The sequence below is a fragment of the Tenrec ecaudatus genome, chromosome 14 (genome assembly GCF_050624435.1).
Source record: "Tenrec ecaudatus isolate mTenEca1 chromosome 14, mTenEca1.hap1, whole genome shotgun sequence".
Lineage (NCBI taxonomy): Eukaryota > Metazoa > Chordata > Mammalia > Afrosoricida > Tenrecidae > Tenrec > Tenrec ecaudatus.
The window spans coordinates 63,880,674-63,905,537 of record NC_134543.1 but is presented as its reverse complement, the minus strand read 5'-3'; the positions used below and the strand labels follow the sequence as shown (position 1 = coordinate 63,905,537).

The following is a 24,864-nucleotide window of genomic DNA, read 5'->3' as shown; positions in this document are numbered from 1 at the left end:
AGCTATTCTGTAGGAGAAATAGGCTGGTTTACTGTAAAGGTTTACAGTGTCAGAAACCTGAGTAGTGTGTTTGTTTTGCTTTAAAATTTATACCACTTCGACCTGTACTGAACTCCCCCCAACAGCCCTTCACCTTGAATTGTATCTTACAAGAATACCTCATCATTTAAAGTCAGATTCTGTGAGTCTCATTAATGGGAATTACAAATGCAGTAATAAAATTTTTAGGTCACCAAGATTTATGTTTTATTTAACTGCTGAACTCTTGCTATTAGAGGAAAGGGATGATTAGTTGTTCTCATTTACAATGTGACATTTACATTAAGCAATACATGCCCTAGTGGCGCATTAATTTATTTATCATATCATCCTAGATGTGTGTAATAATTTGTAAACATTTCCCTTTGGCCAAATGTATGGTATTACATTTTATTGGATAAAGTGAGTGTAACTCCATATTCAATCAATGCTTCTAATTTAATTTTAAGGTAGGTTTAGCAGTGCCAGTGAGGAGTTATACATGTTCTAATAATAATAATATTCATATGAATCTTTCTGAATATGTGTGCATTTAAAAATTCAGTAATATGAAATAATTTTCTATTTTAGTTTGTTTCCTAGAAAAATTAAATTAAAAATGTCCTTATTAATAGATCTTCTTAGACTATGCCCTCGTTCTCAGAGTAGTTCATGAAAGATTATAGGCAAACCTGCATTGTTACAGGACTATTAAATAAGGGCTTGAATTAATTGTCGTGGAATGATAAGATATGAGCATTTGTATATTTCTAACCAGTTGTGTAGAAATATATACATGGCTGTGTCATTCTACCTAACTGCCATTGTCCCTTTGTTGTACTGTGGTGGCCTGTGTGTTACGGTGATGCTGGAAGCTACGGCTCAGGTATTTCAAATCCCAGCAGGGTCATCCAACATGAACAGCTTTCAGCAGCGCTTCCAGACTAAGGACACATAAAGAAGGAATAGACTGTCCCTTTCTGAGGAAGTGGCCTCAGAAAACCCTATGGACAGATTAGAAGCATTGTCAGAAACTGAGCAGCTCACAAAACGTAGTAAAACTTTTTCAGAGGTAGTGTCAGAAGATGAGTCCCTCAGGTGAGAAGCTCTCAAAATATATGTGAGTATGATCTGCTTTCTTTAAGCAAGGTTGACCAAAATGATGCGCGTAGAGTAAAGTCTGTGGGCGGAAAGCATTAGTACCTTCATGTGCTGATGGGGCAGAACTCAAAATGAGAAGAAAGCCGCAACCACCAATCAATAGTCAGAACTTGGAATGTATGAAGTATGAATTTAGGAAAACTGGAATTTTTAAAATGATTAATAAACTAGGTATTAGTAAGATGGAATGGTCTGGTATTGGCAATTTCGAATAAGAAGATCATATGGCTTTCTATGCTGAGAATGAAACAGCCAAGCGGAATGACTTACATCCATCTTCAAACCAAACAAGCATTTCCACATCTATTCTGAAGGTGAATGTTCTCTGTGACGGGATTGCATCCATTCAGATTCATACTAATCCAGTCAATACAACTATCGTTCAAATTTATGTACCAACCACTAAAGCTCTTAATGCAGAACTTGAAAGATTCTACTAAGGTCTTCAGTTGGGAATTGATCAAACATTCAACCAGGATGCATTGATAATTATGGGCAATTGGAATGCAAACATAAGAGACAAAGAGGGAGAGAACAATGGCTGGAAAAGATGGCCCTGACAACAGAAACCAAGCCTGAGCTCAGGTGATAGAATTTGCAAGCTCAATGACTTCATCAGAAATACCTTTTTCAACAACACAAAAGGAGGTGACCCTATGTTGATGGAGCTGCCAGAGGTTTAGGGCAGATTCAGATGAGGATGTGGAGCAATTCTGACATTCGATGGATCTCGGCTGAAAGCAAAGAAAGATGTTTACTTGTGTTTTATTGACAAAGCTAAAGCATTTGGCTGTGTTGACCAGGACAAATTATGACTAGCCTTGCGGAGAAGCCCACAACAGTACATTGTGCTCATGTGGAGCCTGCACATGGATCCAAAGGCAGTTGGGCAAACAGACAAAGGGCACATTACGTGGTTCAAAATAAAGACAGGTGTGTGTCAGGTTTGCGTCCTTTCACTATATTATTCAATCTGTGTACTGAATAAATAATCAGAGATTTGAACTATGTGAAGAATTAGCACAATAGGAAAAATACAGCATCAGGAAGGGAGGAAGGCTTAGTAACAGCCTGTAATATTCAGATGACACACGCGTGCTTGCTGGAAATGAGGAGCACGTTAAGCAACTGCCAATAAGATCAAGGATTGCAGTGATTAATTTAGATTTCGACTCAATTTTAAAACAACAAAAATGTTATCAACTGGTAATAATAAGTGGAGAAAATAATAAGTGGAGATAATAAGTGGAGATAATAAGTGGAGATAATAAGTGGAGATAATAAGTGGAGAAAAGATTGAATGGTGAAGGATTTTGTCTTGCTTGTATCCACAATCAATGCTCATGGAAGCAGCAGTCAAGAGATCATATGAAACATTGCATGGGGTATTAAATCTGCTGCACAGGATGTTTTTAATGTGCTGACAAGCAGGGATGTTAACTTTGAAGACCAAGGTGTGCCTTACCAAGCCTTGTTATTTTCTCCCCTCCCCCTCCCCCCAATATGTTTAAAATGAACTTGTTTGTCCCTGAAGACTCCTAGTCTGCTTTAGTGTTACGTTCCTCCTTTTTCAGCCACTCAGACCAGTGTTTGGACCTGAGGTGTAAGCAATCTGGAAGGTAGCCTTGTTATTTTCAATTGTCTCCTATGTATGTGAGAATTCAATATTGAATAAAGACTGATGTGTTTGATTTATGGTGCTGACGAAGAATATGGGAGGTATAATGGACTGCCAAAAGAATAAAAGAAAACAACATGGAAGAAGTATAGGCAGAATGCTCTTTCAGGACGGCATGGCATGTGGGGAAGGCCATCATGCTTGCTAAAATAGAGGGGCAGCGTAAAAGAGGAAGACCTTGGGCTAGATGATTTGACACAGTGGCTGCATCAATGGGCTCAAACAGAAGAACAATTGGGAGGATGGCACAAGACAGGACAATGTTTCATTTTATTGTACCTAGTCTCACTATGGGCCTGAACCAACTGGGCGGCACCTTACAACAACAACCAGCTGGTTATTTATATCATTATGGAGATCAAACATCTGGATGCATACATGCTTAATATCAGTTATTTTTCACATCATATATATATACTGTAAACCAGTATGCATCACCTCCCTCTATGTCATTTATTTTTAATTGAAGTAAATAGGAGACATGCATGATGAATGATGATACAATTTGTTCGATCCAGATTGTGGAACCTATGAGAATACTTACTTTGAAGAGAACGCAAACAATTATGACACTGTTGTCTTCGACTAGTTGCATTTATTTATTTATTTTTTGGTTCTTCAATGAGGTGAACTTCAGACAGTCTTAGGAAGAAATTCCCAAATAAATTAACTGCATGTATATAATCACTGAAACACTATGTTAAATACTAGTACATATTATGCTTTGAAAAAGCTACAACTCTTTGTGATACTGTTTTCTCAGTGTGAATGACTGGGGAATGCTAATATTGAACCCAGGTCTGTAAGAGCTTCAATCCCAGCCCTGCCCTTGTCAATAGCGAGACTCCCATAAGTGGGCTTTTCTGGCAGCCAATGAGCACACATTATGATTATTGCCTAGGGGAATAAAGTCATTTTCGGGAGCAGGAGGAGGTAATGTCTCAGTTTCTATAAAGATGTGACTTAATAACTTCCCAAGTTTCACCCATGGTTCCCTGTTCTATTTAAGAGCTTAATATTGGCATCTAAGATAATTAGTAGAGAGAGAACCATATTTCTTGGGAATTCATGTACATAAACAATAACAGTTGCCAAATTTTCTAAGACTGTGGAAGAAGGCCAACATAGCAAAATTTGGAACTATAGGATTGATAAAAATTTTGGTAAGATGTTTCATTTTAACATAGTATCAGGAGAAAAATAAAATCTTTACACGAGGCCAGCTACCAGCATTTATAGTGTTAGAACCCCAAATCTGACACCTTTCACCTGTGATTTTACATTGACAAATATGTAAGATATAACAACAACAACAAAACAATCCAACCATAATAATCTGATAGGGTTTCCGTACTATGAAATTCTATAATGCTTCTGAAATCTTCACTTGCTACCCTATGGGTATGCTAGTGCTGATTTTGAGTGAGATACCTTTACAGGCAAGCCTCAGGTTTAAAAGTTACCAGCTACTTGACTTTGCCCAAGGTTAGCCAACTTTCCTGTACCATTGCTTTTTAAGTAATAATAGAGGAATAAGCATGTATCACATACGCTTATTATAAAATATGATAAGTAGCATGTATTTTTAATATTTTGTTAATATTATTAGGATGATTTTTTTCACCACTAAATAGCGTAGCTGTACTTAACAAGAACGTTCTTGCGGGAAAGGCAACTTAAGCAGGAGATGCAGCAGGTGCTTTGTTCTCATTGCTGAATTGAGCATATGGAAATATTGGTAATTATCATCTTTCTTTTGCCTTTTGGCAAGATAATATTTTGAACAATGTCTTGTGATAAAACTGCCTTAATATAAACATGACTTCATATTTCACGTAGATTATTTTTGTTCATACTACAGAGAAGAGAGAACAATAAAAGATTCATAAAAATGATCTTCCTTTCTAAGAATTTATTAAGCAATGATTCACTCACATGTGTACAAATGGATACACATTGACATTGATTATATATATTATTTGTAATATCAAAACCTTGGAAATGTGCATCTTTAAAAAATGGTGATACATTATATTATTATGTTGTGAGCATATGGTAGACATGCATGATAGATTCGAGAGAGATAATGGAGACAGAAATAGAATATCTTCAAGGTATGTTATATGAAACAAATAAGGCAGAAGAGAATATATTCTATATATATTCTTGTGTGTGTGTGCACACATACAGGTTGCACACATATACAGACATATGCCCACATATGCTCAGACTATTTTGGTAAGGATGTTCTGAAATGAATGGATTTTATCTAAGGGGTTTTATCTTCCTTTGATGGATATTTATATTTGAATTTCTTTTTATTTAATATATTTTAAAAACATCATTTTTATTGGGGCCTGTACAACTCTTTTAAAAATTGTTTTATTAGCGACTCATACAACTCTTATCACAACCCATACATCCATCAATTGTGTAAAGCACATTTGTACATTCATTGCCCATGAATTTCTTGCATTTCCATCATGAGTACATGAATGGAAAAATATTTTTAAATGCCTAGAAGAAATCACATGAAAAAGGCAAACAATTACTCTAGATTCCTAGTTACATATGTAACAAGGTAAGTAAAAGTATGTTGCTACTAAGATTCTAATTCATACATGTATACTTTTTTTAAAATAAAATGTTTTAAAACATGTCTCTGTAATCAACTGAGAGCTGCAGATCCAGTTTCTCAGTCTTACTAACCATAGAATGCCATCCAAGAAAGATCCAATGTACACACAGGTTTCCAATAGGTATGCTGTGCCAATTCAATTCAAGGTACAGAGATCAGCTCAGAAGGTTCTCGCAACTTATTTTGTGTGATTTTAAGCCATTATTTTGAGAGGTTCAAGAAGGACGTGAGATGATTACAAAAGCTTAATATGAATTTTTATGAAAATGAAAAGCTGCATTGGTGAAAAAGGCTTGGAACTTTGTGCTCAGGATTTTTTTTTTTCCTCTCATGACAATGCAGTTGCTTAGTCCTCAAGGTTAAGGAAGAGTATCCTTTGATAATTTCCCTGGGAAACCTTATTTTGCCCACTCTACATCACTGATCTTGACACTTCTGATTTTGTTTTAGGGTTGTTCCGAAAATTCAAAGAACATTTAAAAGCATTACAGTTTAAGTCCCTTGAGGATAAGGCACGGCAATTTTTTATGTGGTGTACATTGAAGAGCATAGAACTCCTTAGCCAAAGGTTGTTGTTGTTGTTATTTGGTGCTGTCCACTTGGTCACTCTGAGTGACCCTTTACACACCAGAGCGAACACTGACCTGTCCGGTGCCGTCCTCACAACTGTTGTGGTTGCGCCCATCAGCGCAGCCACGGTGTCAGTCCACCTTGTTGAAGTCTTCCTCTTTTTCGCTGATCTTCTACTTTACCAAGCATGACGTCCTTTTCAACCGACTGGTCTCTTTTGACAACATGTTTAAAGCACATGAGATGAAGTCTTGCCATCCTTGCCTTGAAGGAGTATTCTACCTGTACGTCCAAGACAGGTTTATTTTTTTTCTTTTATTTTTTTTCCTTGTTAAAAAATTACTCTTTTTATTTGAAGGCTTCATAATGTGGCAAAGACACGTGTATTACAATGAAAACATCTGCAGACATCCACTCATCACAGAGGTCTGCTTAAACACATTTGGTTAGGAATAAACCTGTGAATTTATTAACTAGAGTCCTACTAGTAATGCTTTTTAAACTGCTCAAATTGCACATTATTTATCTGTTTCAGTTTCCCCATTACAAAATCAAATGTATTTTTTAATTAAGATATCATTTGTTGGTTCTTATAACTCTTATTAAAATCCACACATGGATTGTCTCAGGCATGTTTGTACATATGTTGCCTGCCTTTTTTTCTAGACATTTACTTTCCGTTACGCCCTTGGTATCAGCTCCTCCTTTTATACCCCCCTATAATTTTTCTTTTTGTAGTTCATAATACTTTCAATATTCCTCACCAGCACCATAATTCAAATGCATCGATTGTTTGTTGTTGGTATTTTTTATTCAGTATCCAACTTTCACATGCATCTGAGGCAATTGAAAATTCCAGAGCTTGGGTCGATTGCATCTTAGTTTATACAATAAGGCTTCTCCCTTCCATTGATTCAATGTCTACTCACAGGACAAGAGAGAACTGCCGCTGTGTTTTCAGGATTGAAACTCTATAGGAGTAGAAAGCCATCTTTCTCTTGCTGAACAGTGGATGGTTTCGAACTGCTGACCTATCAGATTGCAACCCAACTCATAACAACTATGCCACCAGGGTTCCTAAGTAAAGGTTAAAGAAATGAGCACAGCACTTTGAGAACTGAATGAACAGACCTACATGAAGGATTATGTTGAAAAACCATTAAATTTTGATATTTTTGTCTAATAAAGCATCTGTGATCTTGTAGAAATATTTTTGACTTACAATTATCTGTGGTATTTTATACTTGTCCTGTAGCTCTATAATAAACATCTTATTTTTATAATAAATATCAATTTTAAAAGCATTACTTGACTCCATTAGCTCTATGAAGCTACAATTCATGTAAATGACTTGAAATATGAATTTCTGAATACTATTAATCTGTGCATTGATTTTTAGCATAAGTGAGTATTCTTATTAAATTAGGCAATAGTTTAATTTCCAATTTTTAATATAAAATTTGAATTATTAGATGTCTAGAAATAATATAATTACTCTTGAAATTTTACCTTATCAGATCATTCCCATACCTTTGCAAATGGAGACTTCAAATCATGGCAAGTCCTTGGTCTGTCATCTTATGTATGCTTTATCTGTTACTTTATTTTAAAATGCTGGTGTCTTATTTTTGCTTCTACAAATAAACTAAATTGTGTGTGTACATTCATGTGTGTATTATGTACTATTCAGTTGATTCCAACTCATTAGCCCTCTATAGGACAGAGCGGGACAGCTCCATCTTGTTTCCAAGGCTGTAATCTTTAAGAAAGCAGGTTGGCACAACTTCTTCCTATAGAGAACTTCTGAGTTCAAACTAGTGGTTTTTTCAGTTAGCAGTCAAGTATTTGACCATTGCCACTAGGGATCTTTAAAGCAAGTCATATCCAAATTAAAATTATAGTTCCTTTACTTATCTTAAGAGCATTTAGAAAATATTTTTCCATGTCTCTATTACAAAATATCAGTGGTAAAAAATATTTGAAACTATCGCATGGATCTTAAAGGAAAGAAAAAAATATTTGCCTCATAAAGTCAAGAAAGAGGTAGAAAGCAACCATATTCTGACATGAAATTAAAGTACAAAACTCACGTCTTTATATTTTCCATACACAGATATATGTGTTGTATTGGATGGATTTTTTCTTTAGGAAATGTGGCATAAAACTGTTAGTTTCATGAAGGTACAAGTTTTTCAGCATCTTCAATTGCTGTTTCCATAACACCAAGTGTTTGGTAGAAAATAGGTGATGGATTATGTGATTTGTGACATTAGCCTTAAATTGATTGAAATATTGGCAAAATTAAACTATATAGTTTGCATTTCTTGAAGCCATCTTCATTGATGAGAGAAGAAACTCTGCCAGAAGGCTCACATAGTAATTGAAATCAGAGCATATTGCTCATGATTTATCTCTTGTTATGCAAATCTATTTAAATTCTATTAGTAATAGTTCTTCTGGTAGTAGTTTAAAGCTGATCAAAGTTAACAGGAACTTTAAGTTTCAAGAATACTTCCAGAGTGTGTCTTGATACTTTTTTGTTTCTTTGTTTGTGCGTATGTTCTTTGAAGAGTCCCGGTCACCATTCAGCCAGATGGTGAGAAGACATGTAGTAGCGGGGCATCCTTATTCCTAACGCCACCTGCAGAATCAGCTGGGGAAATGCTTTCGCCCTGCCGCTCTTCTGAAGCAGCCAGGCAGAGTGCCGACTCCTCCACGGCAGAGAGGACCTCTTCAGGCTCCAGAAGTAAGTGGATTGATTGCCTTCCGTTTGATCATTGCCCATGAGTTCAAAAACACTCAGAGATGGACCACAGATCTTTCTAATTAATATACAACTTAAAACCAGTGTTATTCAACACTAATTACTTACGTGTCTTGCTTTTTTTGAGTCATTACATATTTCTCAAGTTACAAAATGTACCACTTTATCGATGGCTTATATTCTTATGGGCTTTTTCTGATTTTTTTCAGTAGACTGTTATATGTATTATCACCATTTAATTTGGCATCCCTGAAATATAGGTAGAAGAGAGACTATGATGTCAATGTCCACACAATAGTAAACCAATTCAGAATGACCAAGTCTTTTGATAAAATATGTTTGGACTAATGAGTTGTAAAAATGGAATGCAATCCCTGATCTTTTGAGTCTTAAAGAGTAAGGGTTCTTTTCGTCACTTGGACCACCAAGCACTATATGGATGTTAGCAGGCTGGTGCTAGAATCAGCACTCTCGTGATTGGTTGGTTTGCTGAATCCGGTTTTTTTTTCTTATGTAACTCCAGGAGATATATGCCCCCTGCCTTTGAGTTGATTCTGACTCTCAGTGACCTTGTGTAAGGTATCTGAGGTCATAAATCTTTACAGGACTAAATAGCCTCATTTTTCTCTGGGAACCAACTGAAGAGTGTAAACTGTTGATGTTGTGGTCCAATACTTACGGGACGGTGCCTCCCAGGATCCCTGAAGGCTTATCACAGCATTGAGACATGCGTCAGTGAATAACTGAAGACAATAGAAATAGAATGTAGGAAAATGAATTGAAATTGAAAACTAAAAATCTGCAACATAACGCACTATACAACTCCAAACCAAAATCTCATCTAGTAGTGGAACATTTTTTACTTCCTAACTTCTAGATCAATCATGGACTAAATCAAGTACAAGAGTTTATATATGGCCATAGCATTTGAAAGGAAAAAAATTCTCAGTAAAATTCATATTTTCATGACCTATTCTTGTGTTCAAAGGAGCTGTCACTTAAGTTCTGCACTACTCACCACAGGGCCCCTGGTTCAAACACACTAGCCAATCTGCAGAAGAAAGATCTGCTTCCATAAATATATATAGCCTCAGAAACTTTATATGGGATCAGTGTGAGTCAAAATTGACTCAAAGACTATGGACTTGTTTTTCGGTTTATTCTTGGCCTCAAACATTACACCAATTATGCGGATGGCACAGGCCTAGACAATGTTGAATTCTGTTATCTAAGTTGCTGTGATGAGAACTGATGCCACAGTAAATAATCACTCTTTTTGGATTCTATTGTTTTGCCATAATCTAGTTTATTTGGTTTGAATTTGAGACATTCCTTTCAAAAAATTTTTGTCCTATAAGATTCACTCATTTCTTTTATGTATCCAATTGTAAGAATATATCATTACAAATTAATGATTAATGGTACATTTGGCATAGAGGGAAAAGTTTTGTTTTGATATAGTGCATATACACTGTTCAGTGCTTATACGAAGAGCAGTTGCAATGATAGAAAATACCAATAACCATAGAATAGTTTTGTTTTAGAACTGACTCCATAAGAATGCAGTAGAAATGTACATGTCTTTAAGGGAACATGTAAACTATTGTTATGCTTTTATTTTTGAATCACAGCTCCACAATTTGTTTAAAATTGAAAAAGAGCAGCACGGCAATATCTCTGTGCGAGTGTGCATACTCTAATGATAGAGAATAATTCACTATAACTAATGGTAGCCAGAAATAATGAATCTGAGTAGAGAGAACATAAATGAGAAATTACTATTTAGTGTACATTTTCTATGTATATTTGATTACATTGCATTCCTTCATAAGTGGGTTGTTCATTCCCAGTAAAGCTTGGTTACTTTGCTATGCTTCTTGAGTTTTATTTTATTGTTACATGAAGCAATGGGAGACGTTCTATATTTTCCATCTTTTCCACTTCTAAAGGAAGAAAGAGCACTCCTTTTAATGCCAATGTGATCTCATACACTGTAGAGATTCATAAATTAAAACCACAATTTCACATTGTTTTCTTTAAGGAAATGCTACAAAAAATCCCTAGAAAATTTATCCACCTAAACAATTTATTAGACAACTAACGAGTTTTTCTTTTCCATAGACAAGGTTTACTTCTTTTAAAAAATACAAACATCTGACTTTATAAAAGTTTATAACAAAGGAAATCCATTTGCGGGTGCAGATTCCCTAGTGTAAACATATGATAATGGATGCAAACATGTTTTCATTCACTAATGGCTATAGTCAAGGGCAAAGGATTTATTTACTTAACCTGGCTATAGAAAGCTACACAGAAATAATTTCTATAGGCAATGAGTCTTCTAAGTTAATGCTTAGTTCAATTTTTTAATCCATTAGTCTGGAGAAGTTGAACTTTGATTTCCCTTTCTATTTTCTTCCTTTGGAGTCACATTAGGCTTGTGTGGAATTAATCACCCTAAAAAAGATAAAACGAATGAATTCCTAATCAGGTTCCTCATGTTCTAAATAGAAAATTCATAACATGACCATTAAAATTATTTTAAAAGTTAAGTGGAATACTGAGAGCCTTGTTAGTGTAAAATACTAAGTGGAGCTGTAGCAGTGAGATGGTGAAGCCATACACATCCACTTGGTTTACAACAGGGCAGGTGAAGTGATAGGTTTGTTCCTATGATCTTTGTTCTCTCTGTGGCATTGTCCTTCATTCTGCCCCAGTTAAATGGTAATTTAGTTTGTTTCTATTCGTCTTAACTTCTTGTTTCACCAAAGTACCTCTGAACTAAAACAGATGAATTGATGATGACTGCATAGGAATGGAGTGCATGTGTACATCTGTGTAAATATACATATACTGCATTTATACATATGAATGTGTCGAAAACAACTTGGTGTGTAAATAATGGCAGTAATAATCATTCTGCATTGCTAGTACCAAAGATTAATGCCACTAGTATAATTTTATTTTTATTTTTGCAACAAATTATCTTACAATGAAAATTTACAAATTATCAACCCTGATTACATTAGGTGGCAATGGTTTTATCATCTCATAAAAATAACCTAGGTAACTCACATAAGAAGTTAAATTTTAAAAATATTATCCATTTTACAATTCAAACATGCATGATTTTTTCTCAAAAAATTAAATGTGTTTCCATATGTTTCTGAGATCAGTGGATGGCTACAGACATATCACAAAGAAATACACTTGCCTTTGTCTCCTATGGTGCCTTCAAGATTTCCAATCAGACCAGTAGGTTCCAAAGGATCTCTCTATCTATTCCATGAAATTTGGTCAGAGAGGTTTATGGTGACTGTTTTGTGGGGAGATCCCAGGGGGCATCCTGACAGTTTTTCCTGAAACACATAGGAAAATCATGGGAACTTATAAGGAAAAAATATTGAGAAAACTGAAAACTACACTTTTTTATTTTAAAAAGAAAAAAGCCAAGAAAGTTGCCCACAGAAGTTTTTCTTTTTCCCCATCATGACAATATACTTGCCCAGTCTTCCAGGGAAGCCTGGGCCATCTATGAAAATTTGGTTGGGAAAACATATTCCATCTACTCGACATCCCTGATCTTACCTTCTTACCTCTTCAGATTATATATAGAGATATATCATATATAACAAATGTAAAAAAAGAAAACCTTCACATGAATTAATGTGTCCCCCAAGGATACCAAAACTGCAATCTGATATGGTGTACGTGGAAGAGCTGAGAAATCTATGGAAAAGGTTGGAGAAATGGCAATAACCACTTTCAGAAGTGTATGGAAATAGTTGAAGGAGATATGGAGAAATAGTTATTATCCCATTTTTAAGCTTGTTGTTTATTGACACTATCTGTGATGTTATAGTAATTCTTTGAATTCCCCTTGAATATATCATTTGAAAATTCACGTAACTATTTCATAAACATTTATTTATCACAATACCTCTATGAGTAGTTTAAATATTTTTCCACACTTTAAACAGGCTTTAAATCTGTAGTTCTTTTCCTGATTAATGCATTAGGTATATGTTTGTGCACTTGAAATTTTCTGAATAATTTAGGTACAGAAGTACATTCTTTAAGGCACACAGGTAATTTAGCGTGTATAGAACAGCAATGATAATCATTCTACAACTCAAATACCTTGTAAAATAGAAAATCGGGTCAGCAATAGATAAAATAACATGAATACCAGCACAGTTGCATGAATTGAGTATTAATTGGGTTCAGTAATTCTGAAATAGAACCACAAAGCATATTAAATTGTGCACTTCCCATTTTAAAAAAAGGAAACCTAATTTATCAACCAAATAAAGTTAAGCATGACTCTCACACATTTATACATTCAGGACAGACCTCACTTTTCAAATCCAAATTCATTCCCTTGATCACCTAATTGCCTTAAATGCACAATGGTGCAAAGTACGCTCTTGATGTAGACGACAGCACTGTTTGCCAGGGGTTTCCGGGAAGGACTCAGCTTACCAGTTCTCCTTCTTTACACAACTTCAAACCCTCACCTAACCTGGTAACACTTACCTACAGATAAATGTTGAACTCACCACTCTTCTGATTTTCTACCATTGCTACTATATGTAATCTCCCCCATCTACCCTAGCAACCTCTTACGTGACCTACAAGCATAAACATCTACTCGTCTGCCCTTAATGTTCGTTCTCCACAGGAAGAGAGAGCTTTCTAAATTGCAGCATTGAAAGGTCATATATTTTCTAAAAAACCCTTGCTTTTAGAATAAACTAGAAGTTTCTAATGACCTACTAAATATACTCAAGTACAAGGCAACCCAAATATCAGCCGAGGCACCTAATTGTACCACAACAACTGCATTAAAAATGTGCTGAAAAACTTGGTTCATACACGAGTATATACAGTATGTGGTTTCTCAGCTGCCTAAATCTCCCTCTCAACCCATACTCTGCCCTTCCTTTCACACTACATTTGTAGAACGTTTGCCCTTGTTCCTGTCATGGGACTTCCTACCTAGAACTCCAGATATGTATTTCTTGCTGACTTCAAAAGCTGTTGTCTAGTCTCCCTTCACTAAGAGCTCCCTGAAGGCAACCTTCCTTAGTTCACCCGATCAGTCTATAGCCTACCGTTTTGTTACCTCCTTGCACAATCGGACGGTATTACTATTATGTTTCTTTGTTCTGCTTACCTGTGGAACCCATTTTATTTCGTAAGGATAAAGAACTACTCTTTATCTCTCTCTCCTTCTCTGTATGTGCCTCTGTGTATCTATTTGAAGCCACAAAATATCTCTGCAATCTGAAAAAAAAATCACAATCCTTCTACTGAAGAATAAGAACACAAAAAATGTACTGCTTAGTGAACGTGAGAACTGTATGGTTTCTATTAAAATTTCGTTTTGCCAGCCTCCCCATTTTTCTTTCTGTTTCTTTCTTTCCTGCCTTTAGTAGTTTACAGAAATAGTGGTTGAACTGCTTTCATGATGTTTCTTATGAAATTCCATAAATGTGGCTATTACTGGCAAGCACCAGACGTCTATATTTCTGGAACTAATGCATCACTTATAGTACTGTGAACTTATGTTATTTATATACTAATTATCTTAAATAATAAATATAAATGTTTAAAGGCTTAAATGTGATTATTTAGTCTGATCGTTGCTTTGTAATATATGGAAAGTTTCTCTCTTTCATTATTTAAATTATTAACATGTTTTTGCTTTTATCTGGGGGGAAAAAAGAGTCCAAAGGCATCAACACAGGAAAAATTCTCAGTTTTTAAAAAATAGTTTGCCAAACTTTCTGAATCAGTCCTTTTTGAACAGGCAAACTCTCATCAGCAAACACTAGCTTTTTAATCTAAATAGATAACATAAGTATGTGTGTATAAGTTTAAAATACAATTCTTAATTTTATCAGCTAGATTTTGAAGCATTTTTCAGCATGTTTAAAGCATCTGTAAGTAGACCCCAAATTAAGACACTTTGTATGAGTAATGTGGCTGCCCCAGATGTAAATTAAATTCCATTTTGTATCAAACTGCTATTTGGCCCAAAACCTATGTTCTGCTCTCCAAAGAGACAATTTAGCCACTGCCACTAAGTCAATTAGGACTCAAAACAGCCATGTGTAGAAGTTCTGGTACAGCAAATCTTTATACGAAAAGTCAGCCTCATCTTTCTTCCACTCAGTGTCTGGTGGCTTTGAACTAGCACTGGCCAAAAGGGTAACAGCCCAATGTTTATACCATAGTGAAAATTTAGCTTCTTGTAAAAGTTGAATTGCTTGTAACCTAAACAGAATTGGTGTCAAGAGTTTCCTAGTGTAAGGAAGCACTTGTAAAATGATGATTGTGGATAGTGTTTACATGGCTCGATCTAAGAATATCTTGATGAATAATTTTCCAAAAGCTTAGAAATGGTAGTGTTAAGCAGTTATATTTTAATAAGCCCCTTGTAATTTTTTGTCATGTTTGTCCTCATATTTACTCTACCCAATAAAAATATGACTTTTCTTACAGTTTGGAACAATATAGCACCCTGCATGATGCTAACATGTCTCCTGGTTTATGAATATTTCTACCTTTCTTCTTCTATGTTTTAAAACCTCTGTCCCTTTCAGTTAAACTCTTTGCTTTCACTTCTAAAGAAATGTAAGACTGGTTCGTTGCTACATTTTTTGATAACCATGAAGGAGACAATAGGTGAACTTGTCTCTACAGCTTTCAAAGTGCCAGGAATTTAGGACAAGGGTACTGGCATGGGTCATTTTGAGGACTCGCCTTTCTATAACATTGTTGGAAGTTTTTAAAGGTAAATATATCTTTGATCCAAGTTTCTTTGTATAGAAGCTCCTTGAGTTTTATATAGAATTTCTTTCTCTTTACTGTCTGATTTTATAAAATGGAACATAAAATCCTTTGGTTTTGCATTCCATATAATTGTTGCATAAGAATTTCAGAATTGTGAGTTGTGCGAACCCCGAATAAAATGATTTTAAAAATTCAGAATTTTTTTGGATAATTTTATTTTTTTAATTAATTAATTTATTTTTTAAGAATGTCATTTACTATTTATTCCGGTAGAACATTTTCTTTTTTTTTTTTAACATTTTATTAGGGGCTCATACAACTCTTATTGGATAATTTTATTGAGGGCTCTTACAATTCTTCCATACATCAGTTGTATCTGGCATTTTTGTACATATGTTGCCATCATTTTTTCTAGACAATTACTTTCTATTGAGTCCTTGGCATCAACTCCTCTTTCCCCCCTCCCCCCTGCCTTCGTGACTCTTTGATACATTATAGAGTATTATTATTTTCATATATCACACTGACCACTGTCCCCCTTCCCCCATGGTTTCTCCCACATGGATTCTGATGTTCCTCCCCCTGAAGGGGTGTGTGTGGGTATGTGCCTATCATTTTGATTGGTTCTCCCTTCCTCCCCTCCTCCCTTGACCTCTTCTCCCTACCCATGGGATATCGATATTTCCATTCCTGCTCCTGGGTTGTGTGTCTTGAGCTCTTATCTCTTATCTACACCTGTGTACATGCTCAGGTCTGGTCTGAAGTGAGAGTTATCACTGGGGTCATGGTAGTGGGGGGTGAGGAAGTCTCCAGAAACCAGAGGAATATTGTGTGTTTCATCGGTGCTTTCCTGCACCCTGGTTGCCTCATCCCTTCCCTGTGACCTCTCTGTGGGGGTGGTTCTATTGTCTACAGATGGATTTTGGGTCTCTTCTCTGACACCCCTTGTTCTCAACCATATGGTTTTTTGTTATGTTTTTTTGTTAAGGGTCTTCTGATGCCTGTTACCTGGTCCTGATGACACCTCATGATCACACAGGCTGGTGTGCTTTTTCCATGAGGGCTTTGTTGCTTCTCAGCTAGATGGCCGCTTGTTTAACTTCAAGTCTTTAAGACCCAAGGTGCTATATCTCTTAATGTCTGGGAGCATCATCATCCGCTTTCTTCACCACATTTGCTTATGAACGTATTTTGTCTTCAGCGATTGTGCGGGGATGGTGAGCATCTCAGATTGCCAGTTTGTCAAAAACAAGTGTTCTTGTATTGAAGGGAGTATGAGCAGAGACCCCAAGTCTATCCATTACCTCAGGGTATTGCCATTAAATTATATGTACATAGGCCAATACCTCTGTTTTTATGGATTAATGTATTTACATATGGACACAACTGTGCTGCTACCTCTATCCATAGTTTTGGTCCTAGATCATTCCTCTGTTTCCTGTTACCTTCCTTCTGCCCCACCATCATATTCGCCCTACTTCCACCTCATAGTACTTCCTCTCAGCTAGCTTGCTGTTGTGCCTGCACCCCCAGGATCTCTATAGCCTCCTCATTACTGATTTCTAGTCTCTCATTGTTCCCCTGTCTCTGAGGAATCTCATCATTGTAAAACTTCTTCGTAACAGTACAAACAGACAGTTCAAATCCCAGCCAAAGCATTCTGAGGCACTGCTTCATTGGTATTAATTGATCTGAGACACCAAAAGCTCTGACTTCTTGTTTATACCTAAAAAGGCTAACTTAATGCTGCCTATGGAAACAAGTTCAAAATTGAAACATTTGAACTATGGTTTTGGCGAATATTGTTGAAAGTACTGCTTATTGGCATTTAACATCCTGGGTTGCCTGAATTATGCCATTCGTCTTTATCAGTGTTTTCCACAGTTGGTGATACCCCATACTGAAAGTCCCCCAAAGCAGATACCTATACTTTATTCTGGATTATGGGCTCTAGTACAAACTTAAAAAAAATCAATTAAAATTTGTAATTGTCAGGGGGATATTGAGTAATGTTTTCTCTTTTCATAAAAGTAGTTAGAAAGCCAAATACGTTTTAAGAGTCTCTGGCATAAGTCAATTGTCCTTGCAGTTAAGTACCACTGAGTTGATTCTGATTCATAGCAACCCTTTGTAAAACACAACACAACACTGCTCAATCCTAGGGAAATCAAATATGGTTTCAGTACATCATTGTCTTCTGACATCCACACTGATCTTTTATGTCTTTTTAACCGCATCTTACTTTCTTCATGTATGATGGTCTTGATGTCATTCCATAGTTCATTAGTTTTCCTATCATTAATATTCAACATGCAAAATCTGTCTTCAAAAATTCTAAAAGTCTAGATGGGATATACTCAGTCACATTGTGGCTCTTCTGGTCTTCATTTAAATTACTTCAGCTTCAACATAAACTTGCATATGAGCAGCAGATGGTCTGTTTCAAAGCTGGCCTCTGGCTTTGTTGAACTGCTGATATTGAGCTTCAACTTCCCCCACATAGATAGTCAATTTGATTTCTTGTCTTCTATCTGGATCCGTCCCCATTGATAGTCACCTTTTGTGTTATTGGAAAAGAGTATTAGAGACGAAGAAGTTGTTGGTTGGTCTTGCATGATGTTCTATCATACAGGCTCCAGTTTTTTTCTATCAAAAAGACCATTGTTTTCCAACTACTGTTCCTTCCTCTTTGTTTCTAATGTTTGCATTCAAATCACCAATCATTATCAATGCATTCATATTGTATGTTTCATAAATTTGATAATAAAGACATTGATAAGATTCTTCAATTTTTGTAACACTAGTTAAGTGGTTGGCATATAAATATGAATCATAGTTGTATATGTATCCACATAGTTGCATGTCGATAGAACGTATGCTGTCACAGACAGCATTGAACTGCAACATAGATCTTGAAATGGCCTTTTTTACAAAGAATGTGAATCCATCCATTCCTCTTGAATCTTTCATTCGAAGCCTAGTAAAATATATGACTTTCTGATTCAAAGTGTACAATTTCCAGTCATTTAATCTCACAAACACCTAAAGTATTGAACTTTCATTTCATTTTTTCCAATGAGTTCAATTTCATTTTGACAATTTCCAATTTTCCTAGATTTATATTTAATATGTTCAAGGTCTGGTTATTAATTGATGTAGCAGCTACATTTTTTCCAATTTTAGTCGTGCCTTATCAGTAAATGAAGATTACCCAGACTTTCCTTCGGCAGGGTATTCTCCTCCACCTTCCCTCCCCCCTCCCAGTATCGCCACTCTCTCCACTGGTGCTGTGGGTGTACATCTGTCTTGGAATCCCTGGGTTTCCAGTTCCTATCCATACCAGTGTACATCCTCTGGTCTAGCCAGATTTGTAAGGTAGAATTGGGATCATGAAAGTGGGTAGGGAGGAAGCATTTAAGAACTAGAGGAAAGTTGTATGTTTCATTGTTGCTACATTGCACCCTGACTGGCTCATTTCCTCCCCATGACACTTCTGTAAGGGGATGTCCAGTTGCCTACAGATGGGTTTTGGGTCCCCAATCTACACTCCCCCTCATTCACAATGATATAATTATTTGTTCTTTGATGCCTGATCCTTTTTTCACCTCATGATCACACAAGCCAGTGTATTCCTTCCATGTGGACTTTGTTGTCTGAGCTAGATGGCCACTAATTTACTTTCAAGTCTTAAGACCCCAGATTCTATATCTTTTGATAGCCGGACACCATCAGCTTTCTTCACCACATTTGCTTATGTACTTGCTTTCTCTTCAGCAAACATGTCGGAAAGGTGAGCATCATGGAATGCCAGGTTAATAAAACAAAGTGTTCTTGCATTGAGGGAATACTTGAGTAGAGGCCCAATGCCCATCTGCTAACTTTATACTAAACCTATAAATATATGCACATAGATCTATTTCCCCACCATTATATATACCTGTATTTCCATATGTACATGCCTGTATTTAGATCTCTATTTCCTTTTACTTTCCTCATCCAATTATCATACTCATCCTTCATTTGGGTTTCAGTCATTCCTCTCGGTTACATTACCCTTGATCAATCCCTAGCAGGCCTCTTATACCCTCCTTGTCACTGGTTTTAGATAACTTGTTTGTCCCTTGTCCCTGGGTTTGTTAACACCACTTCCTTTCCCCCACGTCACCCTCTCCCATGTTCCCCCAGAACCATTGGTCCCATTGTTTTCTCCTCCAGATTATTTATCCAGCCTATCTTATCTAGATAGACCTGCAGAGACAATATGCACACACACACACACACACACAAGACAGAGCAAAACAAAGCGACAAAATAAAACAAAACTATGACAACAAAAAACCTTTAGGAGTGTTTTCCGTTCAAGTCTGATGGGATGTCACGCCCTGGCCCCAAAGTCTATTTTTGGTACTCCCTCGGGACTTCCTTGTTCTGCTCCCCTTGCTGTTCTGTTGCATGCCCTTAGTGGTTTGCCTTGGTGTGTGGAATCAGATCGGGTGCAATTCCCACACTGTGTCTCCAGTGTTGTCCCCTGTAGGGCTTTGGTTCAGTGAGGAATGTCGTGTCTCATAGTGGGGCCAGCCATGTCTTTATGATAAACTTTATTTTGAGGAGGCAGTTCTTCCCCATCATATTTTGAGTGCCTTCCAACCTGAGGGCTCAGCTTCTGGCACTATCTCTTACAGGGTCTGCTCCTGTTCACAAGGTTGTCAGAATGTGACAATGTTCCAGCTAATTCCTCAGTAGACAACCTATTTCTTTTTCATAGACTATTCTTATTCGGTTTATAAGTCTGTTCACTTTGGGTGAGCTGTTATTCGAAATACTAGTGATATCGATTCTAGCAAAACATAAGCCACCATTTTAAGACAATCTGACAGAAATGGTGGAGTTTACTATTTTCTACATAATTGCTGTGAGTTGAAATAAACTCAATGCCAGTAGGTTTGTTTGTTTGCTTTAATTTATTCATCACAACGAAAATCTATTACTAAATACATACAGAGATATTTTGGAAAATACAGTTATGTCTTACTGTATTTTAGGAAGTGTTTTAGTGGTTACACACTTGGCTACAACCCACAAGATCAGCAGTTCTAAGCCACTATCTGCCCCGAAGGAGAAAGACTGAGTTTTCTACTATAGTAAATAGTTACAGTCTCAAAAGCCCACAGAGAAGTCGCTCTCAGTCACCATCAACTGGGTGGCAGTAGGTTTTTGTTTTTAATTTTAATGGTATTGATGATTCCTAAGTATTTGGGGGCATTTATTTATTTTGACAGGGATATTCAAGGACATAGACATAAAATGGCTTATTATGCAATCATAAATAAGTACTACATTTAAGAGAATGTCAAATGAGTGTCAAGTAGTTAAGTCTGTGTGAAGCTCACCCTTTGTCCAATCTCAGCATTGTCCTTAGAATATATATTTTGCCACATGATACTTGTGTGAATAAGTAAAACATTTTGTTCTCACATTTCTTAGACCTCAAAATTTGTTCAACTATCCCCTATACCTAGAAAGATATTTCACACATATGGGATTCATTTTAAAATATTTTTGTTATTGTTTTTCACAGATTATATTTCATATAACACCTTAAGAAGTAATTTCAGATATTAATAAGTAGCTTCAGTCCACAAGATTGATTGACATACAAAAATACTTTAGTCTACTCTAAGTAATTTAAAAGATTTATCTTCTCATTTTGAAATTCCCTATTTTTGCAATCTACTCCTGTAGAAATAGAAAATATTTGATGTATGATTTCTTGCATACAAATAATTAGGAATAATATTATAAATGACAACTTTAAGACACTGGAAATTCTGAGGAATGATTAACTTTAGAATGTTTTAGCTATGAACATTCTGGGGCTTATCTGAACAAGTAAGCAACTCAATGATTCTTTTTAAATGTAAATGTTAATGACCCAATGTATTTTATTATCATCAGATTTTATCAACTTTTCCTGTTTTTAAGACCTTCTTTCTTCCTTTACAAAGGGCAGTTGATAACTAACCTTCTTTAAAAATGAATTTACTTGAAAGAATGCACCAGGAAAGGGATTGTCCTAAGGTCCCTTTTTAAAATAAACTGTTTCAACTATAAGGTGATCAAAATGATCAATTATTTCCTTGGCTATTATTTATTTATTTTAGTAGTGCTAAAAAATGTCATTTAGCCTATTTTGCTGTACTCTAATGAAATTAAAATATTATCCTTTCTTTTTTCACCTCATATTTCAAGTGTCTTCTTTTGGGGGTGAAATAGGATACAATTTCGAAGTTGAATTGGGTTTGGAGATGGATTTACTTTTTCTCTATAGATAACAAATTGAATTGAAATTTTTATCCATGATTGTACATGTATTTTGGGACTTTTAATTTTATTTCATTGTTGTATTGTCTCATCACAAATGCCATGTTGTACTTTGATTAGTTTGTCTTTAACATTAGTCTGGATGGGTGGTTAAAATGAACAAATTCATTTCCTCCACATCTCATTCTACATTTCCTCAGCTAACATTGGTTTTTATTCTTTTCTACATTGATTCTGAGAAGAGCCTATAAAGCTTGATTAAAAAAATAGTATTATTCCTTTTAATGAATTTGCATGTAATATTTTATTTTACTTAAAACTTATTTATTAACACTTTTAAAAAGAGTTAGTTGATATAAAAATCCTTAATCTTCTTAAGTGTTTTGATATTACAAGTATCTTTTTATAAACATATATATTGACACATGATTCTCTTTGCATTTTTGCAAATTAATTTTTAAAATCTTTTGTTTTAATTGATTTGCTAGGCTCATTAGGATTATTGTTGTTAGGTGCTTTCAAGTCTGTTTGAACTCAGAGCAACTTGATGTGCAACAGAATGAAGCACTGCCCCGTCCCATGATGTCTCACCTCATTGCTTTGGTTGAGAGTTCCTTGTTTCAACCATTGTGTCAATTCTCATTGATATTGAGAGTCTTCCTCTGTTTTACTGATTTTCTGTTCAGTCAGCATGATGCCCTTCTACAAGACTGGTCCCTTTTAATAACATGTCCAAAATATGTGAAATCAAATCTTGCTATCCACACTCGAGGGGGCACTCTGGTTGCACCTCTTCCCAGACAGAATTTTCCATTCTTTAGGAAGTGTTTGATATATTCAAACTTCTTTACAAGCACTGTAATCCAAAGACAGTGATTTCCCCTCATTTTCATTTTTCAGTGTCCAGCTTTCACATGCATCTGAGGCAGGGGATAATGCCATGACGTGGGTCATCACACCTTCATCCTTAAAGTGATGCATTTACTTTTAAAAACTGTCAAGAGGTCTTTTGCTGAAGATTTTCCCAACATAATTTATTTTTGATTTCATTTTTTAAAATCTTGAGTACTGCTTCCATGAGTATTGATTGTACATCCAAATAAAATGAAGTTTTCAACAACTTCAATCACTCTCTGTTTATCATGATGTTGTCTATTTACTTGTTAGTATTTTTTGTTTTCTTTAAATTAAATTGCAACCCATACTAAACACATTAATCTTTGATCTTCATCAGTAAGTGCCCAAATCCTTATTCATTTTCAGAAAGTAAGGTTGTTTTACATCCATACTGTTGATTGTTAATGAACCTCCTTTCAATCCTGTACCTGGTTCTTCTTCATGTAATATAATGCCTTGGATTATTTACTCAGTTCATTAAAATTTTCATTTAGAAAGATCAGCACAAGGTTGAATCCAAAGAGGTAGAGGTTAAATATGTCCCAAATCTGACTTTTCCAACTGCATTATTACTGACATCAGCTACTCTTCTCCTCAGTTGTCTCTGGATGTCTTTACTCGCTCCTTGTCTTTGCATTGATGCTGCCTTTCAGTGAGTCTATAGGACAGGATTGAGATAACCCTGTGGGTTTCTGGAACATTCATTCTTTATGAGAGGAGAAAGACCCATCTTTCTCCTGAGTAATGGCAGATGGTTTTGAACTGCTGACCTTGTGGATCACGGCCCAACTTGTAACCATGACACCAGGTGCGTTAGTCTGGGTAGACTAGAGAAATAAATTCATAGACACTCATGTGTATAAGAAAGAGGTTTGTATATAAGAGCAATTTAATATTGAGAAAACATCCCAGCCCAATCCAGATCAAGTCCATAAGTCCAATTTAGCCCATATGTCTGATACCAATCTGTAAAGTCTTCATCAAACTCATGAAACACATGAAATGATGCAGAATGCAGGAAGATCACAGGCCAGTGGGTGGAAAGTCTTGTGGATCCAGTGGCAGTGTAAGCATCTCAGCACTGGCAGGAGTCTCCACATGGCTCCTCCAGCTCCAGGGCCCTAAGCATAGCTCCATGTGTCTTGTCAGCTCCCAAGGGGTGAGCCCCCATCTTTCCTCCAGTGAGTTATTTATATCCTTAGCGCATTCAAATGAGGTCATCAAGCTAATGATCTGTTTGACAGGCTAAACTCCATCCCTTCACTCTTAGTCCTCTCAAATTGACAACAGATTTATATAACTACCGTACCAAGGCTCTATAATTTACTGCAAAACTCACACAGAACTAAAATGTCACGTAAATGGCTCATGCCGTGGTATAGGTTGGTAACTCCAAATTCATGGTTCTGATATCAGTCTGGAGAATTCTCTTTCCTTACGTGGTTTCCTGAAGTGCGCTGAGATGAGTAAAATGACAGGATGTTGACTCATGAAGGTGTGAATCTAGTGAATTAGAGCAGGAGATAGGCTGCTGGCTGAAGTCCCAGGAATTAGAATTTTGATGGCTATGAGCCAGATGGAGGATCCGAAACATTCCTGTACACCCCTAAAGAAACTAAAATTGGTAACTTGAGTCACACTATTAGTGAGTCACTTCTCATTCCTGCCTCATTAACATAACTAAAAACTCACTCCAACATGTGACTGTAACCACAGATATAGAAGCTAGGATTTTTAAATACATCACAAAATAGAGAGCTATTATTAGAAGGAACATATTGAATAATGTATTGTATGGCATTCAGCATACAGATTAAATGTGAATAAGTAATCATAAAATTTAAGGTTAAAGTACTAATTAAAAGTTATTAGTTTATCTGCACTTATGCAGATCATTAATGGAAGAAACAACAATAACTTATACTATTCTATATCTTTACAATTATAAATTATGTATGAGAATATTTTCCTGGTAAATACTTTTGATTGTAGACGCCGCTTTATTTCTTTGCTCAGCAT

The 24,864-nt window shown here is 35.9% G+C and overlaps 1 protein-coding gene across 1 annotated transcript in view; it reads left to right on the top strand.

Moving 5' to 3' along the window:
• LRFN5 (leucine rich repeat and fibronectin type III domain containing 5) overlaps nucleotides 1–24,864 on the top strand; it is a 344,519-nt gene that overhangs the window by 184,314 nt on the left and 135,341 nt on the right. Inside the window, exon 2 of the mRNA XM_075531478.1 lies at nucleotides 8,636–8,811. The gene's annotated coding sequence lies outside the window, so the exon portion shown is untranslated. The remainder of the gene's footprint in view (nucleotides 1–8,635; nucleotides 8,812–24,864) is intronic.